We start from the raw sequence: 1296 nt of genomic DNA, 5'->3' as shown, positions 1-1296 counted from the left end.
AAGTGAAGGTATTTTAAAGCCTGTTTTAAAACGTTGGGGCAATGTAAGGATGAGAGCACGGGAGAGATGAGCTCAGTTTTCTGGTTCTATTTAAAATGCCGTCAGCCGAATTTTGGACTGGCTGTAACTGCAATAGTTTTATTGGGGAGACCAATAAAAAGAGCAGTCAAGTAATCTAATCTACTCGTTGCCAAGACATACATTAACCTTTCAGCATCTGCTCCTGAGAGAAATGGCTCTAAATATGTTCTAAATGGCTTTAAAAGTTTAAGCTTTTTCTACACAAAATATAAAAATGTTTACTCTTTTGCAATGTATTATACTCGTATGATCTGATGGACTGCAGACGGCAACAGTATCACAACTCAAGATGTAAGATTCACTATTCATGCGTACACATAGTGTGCATATTAGATTAGATTCAACTTTATTGTCATTGTGCAGAGTACAGGTACAGAGCCAGTGAAATGCAGTTAGCATCTAACCAGAAGTGCGAAAAGCATATCTGTATAGCAAGCATAAACACACGCTATGGCAGCGGTGGGATTCGAACCCACGCCCCCGAAGAGACTGGAGCCTTAATCCAGCGCCTTAGACCGCTCGGCCACGCTACCATGTTATAGGTAATGCAAACATTTGACATTCATCAATTGGTTCTTAGCTGGAATATGTTCCTACATATGAGTGAATTTCCCATCTGCATCACCAATCACGGGCATCTCTTTGAGAAGAGCTGGGATCCATCATCGTGAAGAGAAGGGTAAAAACGAAACTGGGTGTTTCACGCACATTTCATGAATTTGACATAACAGATAAACTTTTACCAAAACGAAAATAAGATCTTTCATTTAAACTTTTTTGATTAATGAGACCCAAGTAATGTAAGCTGCACAATACACCATATTGCAATGTTAGGATGTATGTAACTAGCTACTTGCAAATGATTTCCTTTATGAAGGTTTGAATTTACCTACGTGTATACTTTCAGCTTTGACCACTCACTTGCTTCAGGTGTAATTGGTGAACATAGGCCAGCACTGAGCTTGTGTTTGTAGCATGCTGCTTTGCATTGTACTGATTCTGACATTTTAACTATTTCTGTACAATTGCTATTCTTTATCTCTGCTGATGTCTTGTTCAAGACATTTGGTCAATCAATGTATTTCTCTCTCAGACATGCTTAGTTTTTTCTTTCTTTTTTCATAGTATAGTGCTGTCTCTTTGAGACTCTTTTTTTCTGTTCAGAGAAAATGTGTGTGCTTTTTATGCCACCAGTAGCATCCCAATTGAATGATC

The 1296-nt window shown here is 38.3% G+C and overlaps 1 non-coding gene across 1 annotated transcript; it reads right to left on the bottom strand.

The window, feature by feature from the left end:
* Positions 1-532: 532 nt before the first annotated feature.
* trnal-aag lies at positions 533-614 on the bottom strand. The gene has a single exon. It is a non-coding gene; the product is annotated as a tRNA-Leu (tRNA).
* Positions 615-1296: the final 682 nt, after the last annotated feature.

Source organism: Megalops cyprinoides, chromosome 14, assembly GCF_013368585.1.
Source record: "Megalops cyprinoides isolate fMegCyp1 chromosome 14, fMegCyp1.pri, whole genome shotgun sequence".
In the NCBI taxonomy this organism is placed as follows: Eukaryota; Metazoa; Chordata; class Actinopteri; order Elopiformes; family Megalopidae; genus Megalops; species Megalops cyprinoides.
The sequence above is the reverse complement of the archived record's forward strand: the minus strand, read 5'-3'. Positions and strand labels throughout refer to the sequence as shown.